The sequence below is a fragment of the Miscanthus floridulus genome, chromosome 1 (genome assembly GCF_019320115.1).
Source record: "Miscanthus floridulus cultivar M001 chromosome 1, ASM1932011v1, whole genome shotgun sequence".
In the NCBI taxonomy this organism is placed as follows: Eukaryota; Viridiplantae; Streptophyta; class Magnoliopsida; order Poales; family Poaceae; genus Miscanthus; species Miscanthus floridulus.
The window spans coordinates 73,049,337-73,072,035 of NC_089580.1; the positions used below are offsets into that span (position 1 = coordinate 73,049,337).

The following is a 22,699-nucleotide window of genomic DNA, read 5'->3' on the forward strand; positions in this document are numbered from 1 at the left end:
GATTCTCCGATTCGCGCGAGGCTGGCTCGGCACCAGCCCCGTGACTACTGCTTTGACCAAACTACTCTAGCTGAACATCACGTCCAATCAAAGCGCTCAACTACTCCGACAACCGCATGATGGCACGGTACAGTGAAGTGGCTGACTATACGTCAATCGCGTCAACACCCTGCCATCTGCGACGGGACGAAGTAGGGGTTACCGATCATTGTGCTGCCTAACTCCTACACCAAGGATAACACGACGTGGGGAGTCATGGCTAGGTCCCTGTAACCTTGGAATCAGCGCACCAACCGCTCCATCTTGCCCGAGACCCCTCGATAAGGCCTCGGACTCACTGATCCCGCTCCGTCTCGCCCGAGACCCTCTAGAGGGGCCTCGGACAAACTATTCGTGCTCTGCCTTGCCCGAGGCCAGGCTCCTCCCACAACCTCGTCGTCTCCGCCTCAAGCGTCGCTCTAGCAAGTTGTCGCGTCCAATTAATGCGCCCAGCTGCACCCACTACATAAGCCACGATCGGTAGTGCACTACTACAGGAGCGACGAGACAACGGTCAAATCTCCTTTTTACCATCCCTTGCTGACAATACAGGTACCATACCCTATAGACGCACGTCCCACACTGTTCCGCCTAAATCAATTACGAGATGGTCGCCGAGACCCCTGCATTGTCGCTTCTAAAGGCCTCTGCACAGCGGGCCTTGGCACGACCAGCTACAGCAGCCGCCAGGCCTCGGCACTTCATAAGTCAACAAATCCACAGGAGCGCAGCATGTCGCCTGCCTGACCATACTGACTAGACTTCTACGGGAACTCCCACGACGGCACACTACCCCAGGGGTAGAGTACGTCATCAAATAGTCCTTTAAAAGCTCTACGTATAGCTCTCTCATGTACGCTGGCTTCCCCCTTGCGGCTATAAAAGGAGGTAGCCAGTACCGTTTCGGGGGGAGGGGGAGGAGGATAGATCAAATCAGCTCACGAACGCCCACACAAGTAACGCACCTCATTCTGTAATTCAGATTTCCCCTCACATAGACCTGGGACGAACTCCCTCTCTCGCCTAGCTTGTAACCCCCTACTATAAGCACCCCAGTGCGAGGAATACAAGAACACTTTCTCAGACTGGACGTAGGGCATCCATTGCCTGAACCAGTATAAACCTTGTGTCTCTTTGCATCACCATCTGGAATCAGGAGCATGCAGCACAAATTCACTCGTTGGTTGAGGACCCCCGGTCCAAAACACCGACATCATCCTTATTCCCATATAGGACATTGGGAAGAATTCAAGGATGGCTTGTCTAGTGATGCCATAGAAGGATAACCAAGCGATTTAGAAGCTGCTCCTATCCTCTCCCCTTCTATACCCACATTAGATGTCTTATTTGAACCCATCTCTCAACCCATCCTTGACTCCAATGATCCCTCTTATGCACTTTCTCCTACGTCTCATGATGAACCTAGAAATCCATTAAGACAACCAAAGTATAGGAATCATGAAGACCACAAGGATGACCAAGAAGAGCAACGACAATGGCTAGAATGTATTAAGAATTGGCTACAATGTATTAAGAATTCATATGCCATTGCTAAAGAATGGATGGACAAGGACAAGGCCTTATGGATAGAATCCAAACTTGGCCTAGATTCAAATAGTGAGCTTGAATCAATATCTTTAATAAACATGACTCATCCAAGTTTGGAGGAAGCCTTAGATGAGATCAACCTAAGAGTTACCAATCCAAGGAAAATATTGCACATTTAGGAAGAAACATCCTTGGAGCTTGAAAAGAAAGATGACATCGATGAGAATGGGAGTTATTTCATGACCACCTCATCAAATCCATGCTCACATGAGAAATCTCTTGAATCAATTAGTCTCTCCAACATTGCCACACACGAGATCTTCAACCCCCTCATGCTTCTTGTTTATAAAATTATTGAAAGGGTGGTTGTAGATGCATATGTTTATCACAAATATTGCAAATCTCGTTGGCATGAATCTTGAGATAGGCACACAAGGGTTGGTGTTGGAAGGGAAACCACTTCACCAATTTGAAACACAATTCAACGGTTTCCCAAGGATGAGCTTCTGTCCTAAAATAAATACTTTTAGGAGATAATATGAGTTTTCACCTTCTGCTGCGATGCCCTTGTGAAGTGAGCATAGAAATATAATTATGAACATATTCCTTTGGGTATTTTTATCACTCACCATTTCAGGTTTGAAGCAAAAAGAATGAACGATGATGACTCAAGGTATGTCCAACCAATTATCATGTAACATTGAATCACATCCATCCAAACTTGACTTTGCCTTGCAAAATTCAAGCCTAGGGGATGGGTTTTCTGAAAAATCTTATGCTATGTTGCTAATGTATCTTGGTTGTCTCTACCTTTAAATCATGCTCAATAACAATCATGCTTTTTCATCTCCAATTGAATAAATCTCTATAATGTTTTCATGCTACCTTTGTTTGCCATTGTTTACACCAAAATTTGGGAGAAGAACACGAGAACTCGCAGGCTTCCAAATTTGTGCCAATCAAAGAATCGATTGCATAAGGATCGATATCAGCTGATTCGGATATGACTCTGGAGTCGGATCTCTTTTGGATGACATCAGCATATAGCGATGATGAGCTACGGTTGGCACCAGGAAACTACATATTGGACTCTATAAAAAGGGAAAGATTAGGGTCCAAGTTATCTTAAATTAGGAATATTTTCTTCTATGCCAAAGATTGTAATGAGTCATGCTCAAGTAAGATTCATGTTTAGGCACCGGGTATAAATATCAAACCCCGGCTATTGTAAGATACACAATCAATCAAATACAAGTTACTTACTTTTTTTTGGCTCCTGCCACCCCTTAGGAGTAGGAGTAGAGTAGATCTTGATGAGTTCTTCAGCAAGTACGGCTGCATCGATCTGGTTGACCTCCACTACTTATTTGTAAGTACCGTCATGACTTATACTACTATTTGTACAGCTACATCGATCTGGTCGACCTCCACTACGACTCTAGTATAAGCTAGTTATTGACTCTTGTCTAGTTCAAGTATGGCTACATCAATCCGGTCGACCTCCACTGCTCGAACTAGATTAAGGTGAAGTTATCGGCTCTATCTAAGGGTGGTGTTTCTTCAGATAGATTCATTAAGTTACAGATATTGCTTACTGCTTCCATTATTCAGTTAATTACAGCAATATCACTTCGCCTAATTGGGATTGATCTAGATTGGCCTTATATCCTGTTTAACCCATCGTTTGTTAATCTAAATTTTGATCTAATCTGCATCTTAAACGATGAGTTATGTTTTATCGGCCATTTTATGTCAATCTTGATCACGCATAGTGTGCAGTTAAGGCATGTTTTATCTTGAGTAGATCTGTTGGCTAGCAAAAATCGTTCCATGGCCTATTATCATGGCTTGTGTGATTCTACCTCACACCCCACTGTTAGCACTGTGGAGTGGGGATCATTATTTGGTAGATATGTTCCTAATGGGGCATGACCTTAGCTGTGTGCTATGCCTGAATCGGCTGTTTTAGCCGATATCGAGTACTTTCACGAATAGTTTATGTCACGAGACCGTTGAAGTAAAGATAGGTTGAAAGATGTGTTAGCCCCATAATCTTATTATTGTATTACAGTCTGCATGATTCTGCCTCATGCCCCACTGATATTAGTAATAAGTTAGGGTCGTCAAATCTATTATTGTTTCTATGGCCTGCATAATTCTGCCTGATGCCCCACTGGTCACAGCGATAGATGGGATCTAATACGTTCATTAAATTTATCTTTATTAAATGGTTAAATGATGATGAGTTGTTTCTTTTATATAAAGAAGGGATTCGGTTACTTGCAGTCATTGGCGTAGCATAAATTAATCATTGTTGACCTTCTTTTGCCATTGATCAATATTTGTCTAAATAATGATATTCATCTTGAACGATAACCAATTCTTCTTACATAACCCCATGAGCTTTAACTGATTTATTCTTATAAATATGTTGGAATCGACTATTTAGTCGATCTCTTTTCATATCGGCTCTCAGAGCCGCACATTCGGGACTGCCTGGCAATACCGGCATGTTCCACCTTAAATTACTTATTAGCTTTCTCTCCTTGTCCATTGTAGGGTTAAATTGACTAGCACATCTCGGGAGGAGTACATAGGATCGACCATCCCTGTGCTGAAGCTAGGCGGATCTCCAGCTCCATCGAGCGGACCCTTTTGGCTTGCTCGTGTGCCCTCGGTACGGGATGAAATTTCGTGCCAACAGCCATAGTATACTTAAGGTTTGGAGTATTTTCATACACCTTTTAAATTAGGCATGGTGCTTAGTTTAAACCAAAAGGTGTGCTAATTTTACTTCCAAAGGCTTTTAAATTAAGCGAGGTGCTTAGGTTAAAATGCCTTCCTAAATCAAATTGGACGTGGTGTCTAGGTTGATTTTTGAGCTGAAAGTATGCTTTAGTAGATACTAGTTATTTTGTTGGACTAACCCCTATAGGAAACTCTCAAATCAATTTGGGTAAATCACGAGATGAATTTAAATCGGAGATGAAGCAAGGTACATGATGAACTCCAATAACATTGCGCAAAGAAGACATAACTCATTCATGGTCATTCGCTTTGTCTTTAGCTACAAGTTACCTTTGCCTTGAACCATGCCTGTACAGAACATGATAAATAAAAACTATGCTAAAATAATTTTAACACAGTCTTTTCATTAGCATAGAGGGAAATTACAAAATCCTGGGTAGACAACCCGTGTTTCAAAATTGTATATTCCTTCGGGTATGTGTTGTCCACTAATCTTTTGTAGGCATAAAACAATGAGTGAGAAAAAAGGTCTAACAAGGTGTTAAAAAATTGAAGAGCAGAAAGATGGCATGATAAAAGGATGAGAAAGAAAGGGTGCAATCTAGGAGACAAGAAGCTCTTGAACAGCTCAAGCTACAAGGCTAGCCAACACAAGGAAAATTTCAAGCAAAATGGGAAGGACCATCATGAGTCATCTACCCTTCGTCATATGGTGATATCATGCTTCAATGACAAAGGTAACCTCCTAAGGTAAATTGTCATTATTTAAAAAAGCTTTTCCTTGATTCTGGTAGTCACACAAATAAGAAACAAACATGTTTGAGTTATAGTTCTACTTGATCCAACCTGATTAACTCAACATGTTTAGTTCTTCAAGCTTGTTCCTAGCACCACTCTCTTGTGACCATAGTCTTAACCAAATAAACTAAAAAAATGCACATCCTATCTCTAAAAGCTGATAATCATAATCATGCAAAGATTAATACATTATGCATAGATAGACAATCCTTCCATGGGTTAAGCAACTCAATCTTTTCTATTAAATGAACTTAAATGCTACATTCATGTTCAACCTTCTTATTTTACCACCTATGTTATAATTGAAGCAAGCACATAACATCAACTTCATCTTGTTCAATGTGCCTAAGATTAGAGAAGAATAAGTAAAGTTTTGATTTTATAGGTGTTTTCCCACCAACAGAGCCCATGCACTTGATCTCTACCTTGTTTTATAGAGGGACACACTTCAAGCAAAGTGTGAGGAAATCGATTCCCCAATTTCTATAAGTGAAGGTCCTGAACCTGTCAAACTAAAGTCAAAACTCAAAACCAAGACAGGTTTGGCGGAAGAAGGTGACATCACCATTAGAGGCATCGTCACAAGAATCTTTGTCTTCAGATCAAACTGAGGTATTAATGAACTTCACAAGAAGAAATCTGGTTCAAAGGACTTACAATACCAAACCCTCATCGAAAGAGCTAGCTTGAGGGAGAAGCACTCCTGTGTATCCAGGTAAGTATTCTTTCTCCTTTTGTTTTAGATTTTAGTTTTTTAATAGTTAAGAAAAATTGATGAATGAAACAAAATAAAGTTATCTTTATAATAAACATATATAGCTATAGTAATAATGTGTGATCTAGTAAAATTAAAAACAAAATAAAAGGTGTGTCTGGTTTGCTTTGATTTATTTTTAAGAGTTGAATAAATAGAGGTCTCAGAATAATCTTTTGAATGGAAATGGTGGATAGTTTCTCTATTGTAATTCCTTTCAAGTACCTAGTTTTTAGCCTTGAATTCTCCCAAGTTTAGGATAAGATTATTTTGATATAAGGATTTTCTCTGAACTTGAAACTCGTGGGTAGCATATGCTTGATCTAAGTCTAGGTAATTGACGGATATGATATAAGAAGGTCTGAGCTACTGTTTATCTTGTTCCAAGTGACACTAAAGTTCTAGAGATTTATCTTTTGAAAAACACAAAAATGCTACATGATGAGTTCCTGTATGACAAACCATGAATTCCCACCAGAGTCATACATTTTATTTAGGCTAGGAAACTTCCACATATATGTTGCTTGCTTTTGCATTAAGTTTTGTCAAGCTTTGTTGACCCTTATGAGAGGTTTGTCATGCTCTTAAAATCAAGATCACGTACACACCACCGACATATGCACTACTCCTACACTAGGGGTAGGTGCAAAAACATACCTTCCATCTAGATCCACAAAAAATGTTCTACTCCTACACTGGGGGTGAACACAAAAACATGTTTATTAGGTTTTCCATCCACCAAATAAATGCTCCAAATTCTTGTTGATATCTCTCTCAAAGTTTTGTTGCAGAAAAGAGGCATAGGGCTATGCAAAAGTTATTCATAAAAAAGGAAAGAAAAGAAAAAAGAGTTGAGAAAAAAATGGACAAGTGTCCGACATATTTAAAACAATGGGTACTTAGATGCCTGCCTGAAAAAAAGAGATAAATAAGATAGCCCATGTTTTCTTTCAAAGTTGTTTTCCAAGTTTTAAAAGAGAGATAAGTTTTGAAGGAGCAAAGTAGAATTAGGTTAGCCACCATATATATCCACTATTTATCCACACACATGCACATCTTGATTTGATTGTATGACTCAGCTCTCTTTGGATCTGATGTTTGACTTTACAATATATGCATTGCAAGTATGCTCTAGCTTTCTCCCTACCTATGAACTCCACATAAACCTTAGTGGTAGGAAGAGAAAAAGGCATAACATCTTCATTGCCTTGGTGTGGATCCACAAATATCACATATATTGAGAGATTTGAGAGTGTCATACAATGGAAGCTCTCAGTTTTATTTTGAAAAAAAAACTCTAAAATAATAGCTAAGCAAAGAACTTGAGACATAGTGCTTGACTTAATCATTCTGTCTTTCAATTGCTCAAGACCAAAGTGAAGGCTAAGAAGCCCCATGGTTGAAGGTAATATGGGTAAGTTTGAAGTTAGATCGATTTATTCTAATCTAGAGGAGAATTCTTGTTTGAACGCATGTATACTTTTGAGGAGTGAAAGTATCATAGCAACTCCTAATCCATTTTTGCTGAGTTTAGCTTTGCTACGGGACTAGCAAGGGTTAAGCTTGGGGGAGCTTATTGATGGTAGTTAACAACCACTATAAACTGTCAAAAAACATGTATAAGGGCACAATTGTGATCACCAACAAAGGTCTAGGGGTTTAAACTAATAAATTCCAAGAGTTTTGGTGAATCTATATTTTCTATAGGGTTTATCTAGAAAACCATCAAGGCGGACCTACATGTCAGAATTAATCATGCTTATCCACCGCGAAACAGGCACCAGAAGGTTCTAGAGGACACAACACTAAAGCAGTTGCTAAGGGGTTGCCATGTGGGGCTGACCAGCCCCACTTGTAGGCCGCCTGGCCCTTGGACCCACCTGTCAGCCTCTGTGTTACAATGTCGATTCTCCACTACCTCCTAGATTGCATCTACGCCATCCTTTAGGTCGGTTTGATCTAAGGGCTCACGTTGGATGCTCCGGCCTATATATATCAACCCCTACCCCCTCCCTTAGTAGATCCCTAAAACCTTAATTCATATCTTACGGATCAGAGCGAGCAATCAAGAGAAAGTTAGTCCTCCATAGGATCTAGTCTTATAAATAGAATAGTGAGATAGAGAGTGAGGGAAGAGTTTGGAGGAGGTGCCAGCCTATCGGTGCTCACTCTACGGCTTGTACCTTGGTGGATCCAAGTTCTACTTGAGCTTGCTTCTGAGGATTCTCTAGTAATCAGCTTCTAATACAAGTAAGCATTGTGTTTATATTGCTCATCAGGTTCAAAACTCTTTGAGTGGTTTAATCTATAGGACGCTCTAGGTTAAAGTAGTAATTGTAGGTGTAAGCATGGTGCTTAGACCAGGTTACTTGTGGATGTACCCTACATTCTGGATCGGTGGTAGCTCACGAGGGTGACTCTTATAGCCTCGTTGAATCCTCTATAGTCCACCTCCCATTTGTAGGCCTAGTTGGATTTAGTTACTATAGGAAACATACTCTACTTGTGATTCTCTTTGTAATATCCCCAGTTGAACAATATAAGACATAGCTTATTGAAGTTAGAACTAGAAGACCTTTGTGATCTCCTCTATATTCCTATTATCTTAAGCATTGTTGCTACCCTAGTTAAGTTAGACTATAGTTAGTCTCACACGTTTCCCTATGGATACGATACTTAGAATACCTCTGAGTGAAAGCTACAGCGATATCCGTGCGCTTGTAGATTTATCTATGTGCATTAAAATATACCAACAGAAACCTAGTCAGCAACTTTGTGAACTCATTGATAACTGTATCTAGGACAACCTTGGTGTGGCTCTCCTATGGGCTTGGTGGTTGCATGATCTTGTCATCATGAGGACTCAAATTGCTTGTGCCCTCGTCATTAGACGAGGTTGAAGCATTAGAGGGATTATTGGCTGCAGGGATGCTGTAAGAGGTGTCGACGCGGTCGATGCTGAGACCCGAGTACCTATGGTGCAGTCACACCTAGATGAGGTTGGCATCCCCTTGGTGGTGTAGTCCGAGGGCATGGCTAGCATTGTCCCCCCTACGTTCCATTGTCTGGTGAACCGCTAAGTTGTTCACAGCGATCGGCATCGACACTGTCAGACAGGGCAACGCTCAATGCATGCCTAGAGGAGCGGAATGGCCGGACCACGACACCAGGCCCCCAGAGACAAACAGCATGGGTCGCCTATAATCGACGGAAGCAATAGGCATGGCATCCTCATCAGCAACCGCAGCGCCATCAGCATCAACAACCATGGTGCCACCAGCATCGACAACCGCTATGCCATCAACATTGACAACCATGGTGCCAGGGATAGTGCTAGTGTTGTGCTCTGCTGGCGCCATATGTTGGATGTTGCTGCTAGTGGACTTGTCATAGCCCATGGGAAGCGGCGACAGTCATGTGGATGGATGTCACAACAAAGTAGGAGGCGAAAGAAGTTGTGCACTACTAACTTTTTCACTTAAGTATGGGAATGTGTTGCGGCAGTTTCCAAACACTAGATGGAGAATGATCAGTAACTGTTGCATCAATGCGGTTGAATTGAGATTGGGCCGCGTCCATCGCATCGCCAAGGGCAATGCAACCGTCAAAGTTCGCCCTTTCTGATCAAAGGACGTGGGTGTATAACTATTGAGATTATGGGACCCTAAGATAGTTCGACCCTATGAAATATAGACGCTCTGGATCACTACGAGTTGATGAACAATGAAATACAGTGTTGACAACTATCAGGGGCTATCCAACTAGTCCATAGAACCCAACTATTAAGGGCTAACAACTAGTTCTAGTCTATAGAACCCAACAATTAGTTTGCTTTTTTTAGCCATGGCTAACTAGTCATAGTCCATAAAAACAGAGCCTAAGATAGTCCGATACTAGGAAATCTTGATAGGTCGGATAATAGTTCTGATGAAACAACAAAATACAGATCGTGTCAACTCTTGTGCCGAGTTCACCGCAACCATCCGCCATTCATTTTGCACACCTCCACCTTGAGCTTAGCTTCATCATACTCCTGCTCCTCCTCCCATTCCTCATCCTCGTCATTGATGTAGGTGGCCTCATGGATCACACTAAAGAAGCAGGTGTTGTCAACATTGAGGTGGTTGCTTGCACAGAACTTGTCACACCCATACTTGAACGACATGTGCACTTTGTTGTTCATGCAGGTCCTCTCCAAGCCCATGAACCAGGACTACCTAGCCATCTATAGCTCGATGGCTTCCCACTGCTAGTAGTCATGTGCAACGTCAAAGTCCACTGGCATGTTCTTTGCCTTGCACAAAAAAAGATTGATGAGAAAGATGACACTGGTAACTTGCGACATCGATACGTTCTGTGTCTTGCGTGAGTGCTCACTAGATACTTCACTTTGAGGTGGTACTTCTTTAGGATCACTACAAAACTCCTTGGCTCCGCGATAGGCGGGGAGAGCTGACTACCGCTGTCCTTGAAGTCATGCGGGTACTGCTTGTGGTAGGTGGTAACATTGAAGACCTTGACATTAATCTATGACCGGCTATCGTACCACAATACAAGAGAGAACCCGTCTTAGAGGTCGAGGGCGTGGGCAAAGTGCTTCCATCCTTAGTGGAGGTACAAGTGACCGCCGTCAGGGAACACCTCCACCTTCCATTAGGCCAGGCTCTCCTCATCATCCAGACAAAGCTCAAGTTTCCGACGACCTCTCATAGCCTGGGCCATTACAGCCGGTAGTTTTTGTGTGCACAATGATCAACATAGCCAAATAGAGGGATAAGCTCATTCTCAAAGGCAAACCCCAGCAGATCAGATTCAACACACAAAAAACGGGCACTTATCAATGTTTCTGCTTACAATCTAGGAAGAAGGATCTTCATGCACTCTAGGTCACTCTGGCTTGGTCCTACCATGTCTTAAGGACTTGGGAACTTGACAACTAGGGAATCCTTGCTGGTATGTCTCGGTTCTCGTTCTCCTCTCACGGGGGGTTGGGTTTCTTTTACTGTGTTTCTAGTGTTTTTTTGACAACATCTATTTCTGGTGTTGTCACAAACACAAGGAGTGCACACAGTGTCGGGGCATCAGTGGAGGAGCTAACATGTATAGTAAAAACTAGCGCCAAGACTGACGTTGTCTCATCGGCGTAAATGGAGACGTGCTCTGTTTTCATCAGTGTACACTTGCAAATGTCAATACTCCTGCATCTCTGGTCGAATGCGCCTTCTGTCGCACGACTGGTTGAGGTTCCCGAGGGAGTGCGACAGCCCATGAGGGGTGAAAAGACCTATCACCACTGCACCAGGCTTTCAAGTCTCAACCATGTCATGGTGGTCAATTCTCTCCTATCCAGCTTTCATCATGCATTCACTTTGCCCTCAACAACCGCGCAAGGTTTCTTTGAGAGGAGCAAGTCTCGACAACTAGAAAGTCATGTCACCATATATTTGAACGCGTTGGATAGTATTCATGTCATACGCATTTGTGCAAATATTTTTGTTCATAAAAGAACATTTACCATTATCTCATTGAACACGTCATAGTCTGAGCATTGTAAATCTAACCGGGCCAGACACATCTCACTCTTGCCAACCACGTAATGGTTACTTTGTGCCTTGGTTTGGTGAACCAAACACATATCAGTAGTGGTCATAGTCATGAGTCGCTCTGATCATGCTCAAAATGAGTGCCTCTGATCTATCATGAACCCAACTCGTCTTATTTGCATGTGTCTAATAAAAATTGTTGAACTTGTAATAGACATGCAGTGAGGAGTTCATCTGAACAAGTCTTAGCTCAATCTAATGCTCAACGGAGGAGGCATTGATGTATTTTTACTACACATGCCAAAAAGTCCCCCACTGTCCATTAGATCTCTCGTCAGATAGTAAGTGTACCCATCTCTAGCTAGCCGCTACATGTCTCTTCAAAAGAGAAATTTCTTACCAAAGCAACTCCTCTTCACTCTTCTGTCTACCCCTCAACTATTGTGACTGCTTGGATAGGACTGAAAAGACCTATCACAACCGCACTAGGCTTTCTAGTCTAAACTGTGTCATGGTGGTCAAAATCTCTTAAATTTTCACTCCTGTCCAGCTTTCATCTTGCATTCACTTTGCTCTCGACAACTGCGCAAGGTTTCTTTAAGAGGAGCAAACCTAGCCTAATGCAGAATAGATGAGCCATAGGTGTTGAAAATTCTACTGCACACGCAAGAAAGTCCTGCCACCTTATATTTGAATGCGTTGGATAGTATATGTGTCATACGCATTTGTGCAAATGTACTCCTAGCCCCATGTCATAGATTATGGAAAACGTTACTTTCTTTTAGGAATTATTAAATTAAAAAGTCAAGGAAAACACAGTCACGTGACCATGCCCCTACTACTAGTAATAATATTATTGGATGAAATGATGAGTGAGTGTAGTTGATCACAAACTATGAAATTTTACTACGCAAGCCAGAAAGTCCACCGGACACACAATTGATGTCGTGCTGAGACTCACGCTGTCTCATTAGTGTAAATGGAGGAGACATGCTCTGTTTTTGCAACCGCCGTTGTAATACGGTTGTGATTCCCAAGGGAGTGTGATGGCACCCACCTCCAAGAGTATCTTGCCTTAGAAGCCTTAGCATCCCTATGTATAAATAAATCTTTATAGAGTATCTTGCCTTAGAATCCCTAGCATCCCTATGTATACATAAAGCCTGGCCTCACCCCAATTCATATTGTTTACCATCCACCTTCCATTGCGCAAAAGCCCTCTCCTCGCCATCAAGCTCTACCACCCGTCGGTTGCCATGAAGGCCATCGGTGGCCTGGCTGTAGTCCCCGCTTCCTCCATTGGTTCAGCGGAGGCGGGGCTAATGGCGCACCCCGTGTTGGTGTCGGCGGAGGCGATGGTGATGTCCAGTCCCCATAGATCAGCATTCCCATCACTGAGACTCATGTCATCTCCAAGGCTGCTACTCTCCTCGTCGCCCTCGGCGATGATGTTGACGCCACAGGCACCGGTGGTTCGGTCGCCACCGTCGGCCCTGGTGCAGTCCTACTCACCATCGTCGGGTCCACTCGCCGTCGCTGGATCTGCTCCTCACGTGGGCTAGTCACCTACACCATCGTGGTCCACCTCACCATTCGCCGAGGCCAAGGCCAACGATGAGAAAGAGGCCAATGATCAGGCCAACATCTTAGCAAGGCCGAGGCCTTGGCCGACATCTTGGCCGACATTGAGTTTGAGTCTAATGGCTCTCTAGGCTATGTCATGATAGACTCAAAGGATGATCATCTACATGGCTACATAACGCCTATTCTCCTAGGCTTGAATCTATTCTTGCATGTCAGCCCATATGGTGGCCTGGTGTGCCCCGTCTGCCCTAACTGTAAGGCCCATGGTTGGATCGAGGCTGACGCCAGGGCGTATGTGCTAGCGAGGGCACATGCCCCCTAGATAGCACCTACACCAATGACAAGAACGTTGCCCGCCATTACACCTTGGCAAGGAACCAGGGTTGGATGGCCTGAAGGGATTGTCCGGCCACATCGGTTTGCTGTGGCGGAGAGGTTTACTGGCTTCAACCAAGGCCAGTTTACCTTGCAGGCATTGGATTTTGTTCACACCTGTTGGTGACCTTTTTGCATGACTTGCGTAGAGGTGTGGGATGACACTCCTCATTAGTAGTATCAAGTCATGTCAACATATGTAGTTAGGACTAGTTTGCTGCCAGGTGTTGTTAGAATTAGTATGAAGTCATGTTAATCATCTGTAGTTAGAAATAGTATGTCTAGGTAGTAGTTGGATGACTTTGAGTAGTGGGATGGCACCGCTCTCCTCTTATTATTATGGCAGATGAAGTCATGGTTATATAGGCTAAACTCATATCGTTGCTATAATCCACATATATATATGAAGTCTGGTTTACCGTTATCTTTCTATCTAGTAGCACTAATATCCTCTTATTATGCATGTAATGTGCACAATTGTGCAAACATTTTGGTTCACAAAGTATCATTTACCATTATCTTTGTGCGCACGTGATGGTCCGAGCATTGTAAACCTGAACAGGCCAGACATATCTCAATCAAACTGCGCAAGGGTTGCTTTGTGCCTCGATTTGGTGAATCAAACATGTATCAGTAGTGTGTAGTAGTAGTCATGAGTGGCTTTGATCTATGTTGAACCCAACTTGTCACTTTGCTCTCGGTAACTGAGCAAGGTTTCTTTGAGAGGAGCAAGCCTAGCCTAAATGCAGAACAGAGTAGCCATAGGTGTTGAAATTCTACTATGCACGTATCTGTGGAGAACCCAACTCGTCTTGTTCACATGTATCTGATAAAATTTGTTGAACTTACAACAACCATGACGTGAGGTGTTTATCTAAACAAGTCTTGCCTAGATAGAAAGTTCGACAGCCATACATTTGGTATCATCGTGTTGGTTCGCTGTGGCGGAGACCTCTCGTATGCTACCTTGTGTGAAGTCATGTTAATCATTTGTAGCTAGAACTAGTATGTCTAGGTAATAGTTGGATGCCTTTGAGTAGTGGGATGCCACTGCTCTCCTCTTATGGTTAGATGGCACTGCGCATTTGTGCAAACATTTTGGTTCACAAAATTACATCCATCTAACCAGGCTAGACACTTCCCACTCTTGCCAACTATGTAAGGATACCTTTGTGCCTTGGTTTGGTGAACAAAAAATGTATCAGTAGTGATAGTAGTCATGAGTGGCTTTGATCTGTGGTGAACCCAACTCATGTCTTCGATAAAATTTGTTGAATCTGCAAGAACCATGCAGCGAGGAGTTCATCTGAACAAGTGTCGCCTCAATCTAATGCACAACGAAGGAGGCATAGATGTTGCATTTTTTACTGCATGAGCCAGAAAGTCCACCGCTGTCCATTTGATCTCTCGTCAGATAATAAAAAGTGTAGCCATCTCTAGCTAGCTACTGCATGCCTCTACAAAACCAACCAAGAGATTGCTTACGAAAGCAACTCCTTTTCACTCTTCAGTCTGCCCCTCGACTGTTGTGACTACATTTCTAGAGTGAAATAACTACAGAGGCTTTCCTCCTACATCCAATTCACTATTGGCAACCACGCAAGGGTTGCTTTGTGCCTTAGTTTGGTAAACAAGACATGTATTAGTATACGTACTTGGCATGCTGGTCGAACTGATTAATGATCTTGCCATAGTGGTTGAAGCATGTTGTGTGAAAGGAATGCTTTATGTCAAAGGCTTATGTAGAGTATATGAACCTATAACAAGTACTAGTTGTAGTTGAATGGAATAGTCATGTACATAATAGTCAGTCCGCATAGTGCAGTACTAACACCGGTGGACAAAGCCTGTGTCCACTGAAGCACAAGTTTATAACAACTGAGCATAATGTAACACCCCTAGTGTTAAGCATCACTAAAACTTGGTCATGTCATCATCACGCATAGAAATCATCCATGGTAGCTAATCCTATCTTCCATTCACTAAAAACAATGTTATTTTGTTAGGGTTGCAATGCATATGTGGTGTGTTGTGCATAAGCCAAAAATCCCTTTCAAGGTACTTTGTGACCTTCTATTTTTGAAAATTCACTGAAATACTTGAAAACATACCCTAATAAACTTTGTAGTGTAAAGTGTGTACTTCACACTAGGATCAAGTGTGGGGTATGAAATCAAGTTCAAACCATTAAAATTTAAACTTCAAAATTGAATTCAGGAATGAAATCCAACACTTAGACAATTCTGCCTAAGTCATGGAATTTAGTTTGTGCATTCATTTTTGGAGGAATTATTAAAATGAATTTCTCAAATAAACTTGTGCAACCATTAGTATCATTTGTTGATACAAAGTTTGTGTTAACCAATGGTGCTATTGGTTGTTATGTTTGATTGTTGATTAATCAGTAATTAATTCACCTAAGTTGCTAAGTTAACCACTTTTCCAAAACCCTAACTAAAAATCTGATTTCAATTTCTTCTTCTCATCTTTGGGATTCCAAATCTCTCTAACCATTTAGAATTAGACCACAAGCCTATAAACAAAGTTGGAGAGCCGATCAAGATGTGCAACTTTTATTTTTGGATCCAATCGAGTTGCCATTTGAAATCAGGAGAAAAGGAATGGAGAAGCAGGTGATGCAGCTGCTCACCAGCGAGCCGCCACCCTCCAGCACTACCTCTGTGTGCATGGACACATAGCTGTTGGCATGTCCGAGCTCAAAAAGCTACTGGTGCTTCTTGTCGCTTTGTCCCTTGCCGTTATAGCCTCAGTCGCTAGCTACCCCAACTCTTTCCCGTCTCTGCCCTATCACCGATGACCTCGGCTCACCATCGAAATTCATCACCACTACCGCGTTCCTATCCAAATTGCTCATGTATTAGGCTTCGCCTCTCCTTTGCGCATTGCCTACACCTGCTCAACTCGCCTCTACCCACCGAAATCAACCACGTGTCGCTTTCTTCTACCTCGCTGAGCAGAGCTCCGCTATGATCCATCTCACCATGGCTAGGCCATTTTGATGAGCAACTCAATCAATCACTGTCTATTTTGAGCTTGCCTTGAAGTCGTGTTGCTTGTCGTCATGACCGTTGATCAATCCGTGCTCAAGGTTCAACGGAACACCACCCTTGTCACAAGTCCACACCGCCACCATCACCGTCAACATTGGCAACACCCCTCCACTCAGCTGTAGCTTCAACCAGCTAGCCATTGAGGTTGTGGTGAGAACACTAGGGCTAACCGCCCCTTCTTCTAATGGTTACCATGCTGTGGTGGCTAGAATGTGTCGCGCCATCGTGTTTTGTTCTGCTAAGTCGCCATGGCGGTGGCCAAGTTTGTTGTTGGCCATAGTTCGATCATCTAGCAGTTGTTTCGAGTTCATGTGAGCATGAGGAAGCTATTAGTGGTGTCCCCATCATTTCTAACCCCGCCATCGGGCGTGTCTACGACACTAGAGCACTGTCATGCCACCATAGCCGGCAGCGAGCTCGCCATGTTGCTTTACTCGTTCAACTAATAGCTTAGATGGAAGCGCGAGGTTGAGGAGATCGTGTAGGTGCAAGCCCCACCGCCAGAGACCTCGTCGTCGGCGAGATTTCGTCGGTCAACGGCGGTGTCCGCCACGGCCAGCGCGGGGGTACTGTTCCACTGACCCGGGTCCCCTCTGTTAGTCTCAGTGGCTAGCGAGGGGCTGGGTGCAAAAATGTTTTTCCTTCGGTTTATTATTTTTAGAAATGATTAAAACATGATGATGCTTGTTAATTCATATAAAATTGTAGCAGTGTGATAAAATTATAAAATTTTTTGTGTAGGCTTATAATCAATAGTTTTTACATGCTTAAAAATTACCTTTAATTAATAAATGCACCTCCCATGATTTTTATATGCTAAAATAATAATCTATTAATGGTGATTTTTTTTGTGTAACTATTATATGCAATAACCTACCTCCACAAAAAGTTTGATACTATTTTGATAATTTTTAATTATCCACTTAATTAGATGCATGTAATTAATTAATTAATTAGTGCTAAAATGATTAGGGTTAATCATCAAATGATTTAAGTGTGATTTTGGATTGATTGTAGACCTTGGGATATAAACACCTCTGATGTTCCTTGGCAATTTAATTACTCATTGGTTGTGCTCATAATCAACTTGTCAATGATAATGACTAGAAGTGCTTTGTTAATTAACTTCATTTATACCGTGAAGGAAAGTTGTACTTAAGTTAATTACTCTTGTTTGATCATCATAAACCATGTTTTGTATTGCATCATTCTAAACCATGCATATTTACTTATGTTTAGTGATCGAGAGTGGAATTCCATTGTTGAGCAAGTCCTTGTAGTGGAATTCTAATCAGTCGGAGTTGGTTATCTTTTCTACGGTTTTCTAGGGTTTTTTGGAAAGGTGCCATTACAATTCTTGAAGATTGGAAATATACCATTACAATTCGTCTAATCACAAGCGTGCCATTATAATTTTGCGATACTTTGAAATATGCCATCGTATATGCCCGACGAACACTCGGGCCTACTTGCAGGCATCCGTGGGATACAGTCGACCATATCCGTTTGTCGCCTATCTTCATCTAAATGGCGTGGTGAACGCCACCGTCTCCACCTCTCTCACTCTCACTTTCCCTGTCTCTCTCCCCGAGCAAGAACCCTAGTCTATGGTGGCGGCGGTGATTTTAGCGATGGTGACGGCGGCGTAGCAGGCCAAGGAGACGGCGCAAGGGGGCCAGTCGAAGGAAAGCAATGGAGTAGCATGCGCGTCAATGGCAGATGTGCCCCCGCGCGGTCGCCGATGGTGGATGGCGACGAAAGGTACTTTTTCTATCCTTGCTGAGCACAGAGATGAGTAGATTAGGCCTCGATTTATGCATTGTCGCTAGAGATGTGCACATTTTGATGTGATTTGGTTGATGCTAGGGTTCCACTATTTTCCCTAGAGATTAAAGTGGAAGCATTCTGTATGATAGACTCTTTGGGTAGGAAAGCTTACACAAAGGGCTCTATGATTAAGTGGGATGTGGAGATAGGCTCATTTTCATTTTAGTTACTGATGACCAGCTTGTGTAATGCTGTCAAATGGTCTCATACTCAGTGCCCAACTGCTTGTTACTATGACAAAAGGCTATGTGAAGATGTCAGACTAGAAAACTAGTTCCAGATGAATGACATATTTGAGATGTATAAGGACCAAATGCATTGCTAGATTGTTGTAGGAGTGTTTGATCAATTTGTTGCCTCTGTTGATCAGTTTGATGCATTAGAACCTTTATGTGTGATTCCTCCCAACATTGGCAATGCAATCCCTGCTGACAGTAGTGTTAACCAGCCATCATCTAAGGCAGATGATGCACCAAAGGTTCCCATGGAGGCTAAAGTTGAGCCTAAACTTGAGCCTGACAGGGAGCCTAATATGTTTGATAATGATGAAGAGTATGTGGGTTATGATGATGAGGGAATGTATATGCCAATACCACCAACACAACCACATAGCAGTTCACAACCTTATAGTAATTCACCTCCACATGTTTCTCATGATGCTGTTAATGATGATGCTCATGCTTTTCCTACTGAGACAGAGGTCAATGATGTAGACCCTGAAGAGATCCATGTGATCCATGACCTAGAGCACCCCAAGATTGAGAAGGGGGAGTTATTTTTTTATATTGTTTCATTCAGGAAAGCTATCAGGCATTACGCTGTGACTAAAGGCTTTGAGTTAGCTGGTATCAAAACAGACCCAACAAGGTATATTGCAAGGTGCAAGGCTGAGCGATGTCCTTGGCACATACATGCATCTAGGCTACATGATAAAAAGACAATACAGGTAACTGACCATGCACTAGTTCATTTGTGCATTTCTATTTGCTTGACCTGACTTGTTTTCTATGTACATTTCTATTTGCTTGACCTAACTTGTTTTCTATGTGCAGATCAAAGTACTTCCATCAGATCATGACTGTCCAACTACAAAACTAGTAGTAGGAAAGATGGCATCACAGGATTGGTGTGCAGACAGGTTGGGAGATTGGCTCAAGAAAAATCCAACAAAATGTGCAAAGGATTGCAAGGAGAAGTTGGAAGATGATTATGGCATCAAGCTAAAGTATTCAAAGGCTTGGTCAGGTATGAAGTTAGCAATAGATCAAATCCATGGTAGATATGAGGAAAGTTTTCAGTTGCTATTCAATTAGGCTGCTTAGATTGAACAGGTCTCTCCTGGTAGCCTAATAGAGATAGAGCTTGATAAGATTGGTAAAAAGCAAAGATTTAGGAGAATGTTTGTTGCTCTTAAGCCTAGTGTGGATGGTTTTCTGGCTAGATGCAGACCATTTGTGGGTATAGATGCATCTAGTCTGCATGGTAAGTACAGAGGTCAGCTAGCTTTAGCAACCAGTGTAGATGGACATAACTGGTTGTATCATATAGCTTATGGCATTTTTTACTCAGAAACTAAAGATAACTGGAAGTGGTTCTTGCAACAACTTTCCAGAGCAATTGGTGATGTACCAAATCTTGTAATTTGTTTAGATGCATGCAAAGGCCTAGAGAAAGCAGTGGGTGCAGTGTTTCCAAATGCTGAGAATAGGGAATGCATGAGACATTTGTACCAAAACTTTTTGAAGCACTATTCTGGTGATGTAATCACAGACCACCTATATCCTACTGCTAGAAGCTACACTAAAGGCCTATTCAAATTCCACATGCACAAGATTGCTAAGTTTGCTCCTCAAAGTATAGAGTATCTTCAGACTCACCACAACAGGATATGGTATAGGTGTGGGTTCTCAGAAAACAGCAAGTGTGATTATTTGACCAACAATGTGTTAGAAAGCTTCAATGCACAGGTGAAGCACCTCAAAAGTTTATTTGTACATGAGCTGGTAGATAGAATTAGAGAGCTAATAATGGAGAAGAGATATTTGAGGAAGAAGATTGCTAGGTAGTGGGAGGATGGAATCCTACTAGGTGTGATCAAGGATCTTAACCTGATCGGCAATCATCTCAAAGTGGTCAAGGTCAAAGTCAGTGACAATGACATTGCTGAAGTGACTCTCTTGGATGACTGGAACAATCAGAAGAGGCACACTGTGGACCTACAGAACCATAATTGTTCTTGCAGGGAATGGCAGGTGACTGGAAAGCCCTGCAAGCATGCTTTGGCCTAGATACTTTCAAACAGAGGGATAAGGATTTAGGATTATGTACATGACTACTATTCTATTGCTAGATTTAAGGCAGCCTACCAAGACAGGGTTGAGCCTATCCTAGACAGGTCATAGTGGCCTATTGTCGACCTTGGCTTCAAAGTGTACCCTTCATTACTGGGCAGAGGTACAGGCAGACCAAGGGTTGTCAGAATTAGAGGGAGTTTGGAGAAGAGGGCCACTCAAAAGAAGGTCAGGTGCAAGCGATGTGGTGGTTTTGGGCACTTTCCCAAGACCTGCAAGTTCCTAGAACTAGGGGAGGATGGAGAAATAGGATAAGGGTCTTCAAAAAGGTATTCAAACTACTTGTGTGTTGCCATTTTGCTCCAAATTATCTTTTCCTATTACCAATCTACTCCTGTGATTCCACTGCAGGAAGAGGACAACTGAAGATGTTGCTGGACCTTCCTAGGTGAAGAAGAAGAAGACTCAGAAGAAGACTAATCCTAAGAAGAAGAAGAAGACACCTATCAAAAAAAAGCTACAAAAGGCAACAGCTGCACCACCAACAACTGTTGTTAGCAGCATCAGGCAGTTGGTCTTTGTTGCTCCACAAGCAAGTGGTACTAAGTAGCCACAATCTGCAATGCTTGATGGACAGCATGGGACATCTTTTGTGAACTCTATAGCCATCTTATGATCATTCTATAATGATTATGAACTACTAATATGTAATGTGGCACTTCTGTTGCTTAGCTAGTAAACTCTACTATGTATTGAGGCATTTGAACTTGCCAACTTTCTAAGTTGCTGCTGTTACTGTACTGCGTATGGATATTTAGTGCCAACTTGGTTATGAAATGATGTTTGAACTCTATTGTATTTTCACTACTGTCATGTGGCTATGGTCTATGTGCTTTGATCTACTTTACTCTGAATGTTGCTAGCCCTTGTTCTCCTCATCCAAAATCAAGACAAGATGTTGCTGGAATTCTTACATAATTTCATAAAAACATAGCACAATGCTGATCAATTTCATTACAGTCACTTCATCATCTGGGCAACAACTACACCTACCAGTACACCAACAAGGACACCTACTACAACAGATACATCTAACACAATCTGCATTTTCTTATTACCCATGTCCTATGTTGCATTACTAACTGGACTAGGAACAACAGAATGCATGTCTCCAATTTGTGCTTTCAGTTTCCAAATGCCTTGAACAACAATGTCTAGTGTTTGCCTCATCTCACGGAGCTGTTGCTTGAAATCACCAATACCATCCCAACTTGATGACGAAGGGGCAACTGGACCTGCATCTGCTGCTCCTTTTATTGATTCAGAAACCAGGCCTTGTACTGCACCTCTGAACGGATCTAGCCACAAGTTGTTGGATCACCCTGCGCACCCTAAATTAGTCAAATAGAAACCAAACAATGAAGATTCAATTAACACAACAAAGCCTACCTTTATGTTGTTCGGGCACTTGACAAATGGGACATCCTTCGAGCGCTCTTGCTTACTCATGATTCTAATTAGAGGAACATGGCATTTGGGATAGTCCAGTAGGGGGTACTGCATCCTTCGAGTGCCAGCAGCGGTGGAGCTCGAGCTCATCCTTGCCTGCGGTCGAGTTGCCCCCTTGCGCCACCGCCTTGGCCTGCTACGTCGCCATTAGGTGTTCGCCGCCGCCGTCGCTGAAGTCGCCGCCGGGAGCGCACCCTAGGGTTCTTGGCCGAGGAAAGAGACAGGGAGCACGCAAGAGAGAGAGGGGTTGAGACGGCGATGTTCATAGTGCCATTTACATGAAGATGGCTGACGGACGAATATGGTCTACCGTATGCTACGTGGACCTGCAAGCGGGCCCAAGTGTTCGTTGGGCGTACACAATGGCAGATTTTGAAGTATCGCAAAATTATAATGGCACGCTTGCGATTAGATGAATTGTAATGGTATATTTCCAATCTTCAAGAATTGTAATGGCACCTTTCCAAAAAAAACCCTTTTCTAAAGTGCCTGACAACCCCAACACCGCAAGGAAGCCCCGGAGCATAACCCCTTTCCTTGTGTTTTATAAACGTTATTCACTTAAGTCTTATGCTTGATGCATTTATGTAAAATAGGAGTTGTTTGATTACC

General features: G+C 42.5%; 1 pseudogene; it reads left to right on the forward strand.

The window, feature by feature from the left end:
* Positions 1-19,396: 19,396 nt before the first annotated feature.
* LOC136458614 (uncharacterized) lies at positions 19,397-20,575 on the forward strand (annotated as a pseudogene).
* The last annotated feature ends 2,124 nt before the right edge of the window (positions 20,576-22,699 follow it).